We start from the raw sequence: 861 nt of genomic DNA, 5'->3' as shown, positions 1-861 counted from the left end.
TATATATATATGCACACATACACATATATATAGCCCTAAAATATACTAGTTTTGCTATAAAATATATAGAAAAACGAAGAAAGTAAAGAACCATCTTGTAACAGAGAGAATTATATATCTATATATTACACTTAAATATATTTATTCAGAACACAGAGAAGTGTGCCTCACACAGAATAGATGCCTAATCAATTTATGGAACAAATAGTGCCTTCATATAGAGCACATTACAAATGCATGTGTGTGTATAACATTTTATATATACGACATGCGAAATAAACGCATATTGAATATACATTTGAAACATATATATTATGCTTTGCAGACTCTGTCAATGTTTAGCCCATATATCCTCAGATCTCTTTGCCTTTTTTGTTCATTGGCTCCCAATTTGCCTTTCTTTCCAGTAATGACCTCTCTCTGGCATAAGGCTGCTCCCAGCCTACTAGATATCACTTTGCCTGTGTGTCAGGAGGTCACTGGTGCCTGGGTTTACTGGTTCTCTGGAAGAAAGATGCTCCAGCCCCTGTGTAACTGATTGGGACCACTCAATGCCTAATACAGGGTCACTAGAGCTCCCCACAGAACTGCCATAAATTGACCCTCTGTGACTTTGCTTCATACTGCCCCATTGGTTAGCCTTCCTCCCTTCCAGGCCCCAATTACCCATTCCACCACTGTTTTTTCCTGGAAACATATCTTGGAATCACTGTCACGTGAATCTTTATTTCTGTGTCTGTTTGTGAGAGATCTTACTTAAGACTGCTTTTGAACCTAGCTTTTCCATATATATTTATAAAGAACATTTACTTGGAAATATGTTAAGAAATTATTTAATGCTGCAAACTACTCTGCCATACA

Source organism: Pteropus alecto, unplaced genomic scaffold, assembly GCF_000325575.1.
Source record: "Pteropus alecto unplaced genomic scaffold, ASM32557v1 scaffold13, whole genome shotgun sequence".
Lineage (NCBI taxonomy): Eukaryota > Metazoa > Chordata > Mammalia > Chiroptera > Pteropodidae > Pteropus > Pteropus alecto.
This window is presented reverse-complemented; position numbering follows the sequence as displayed.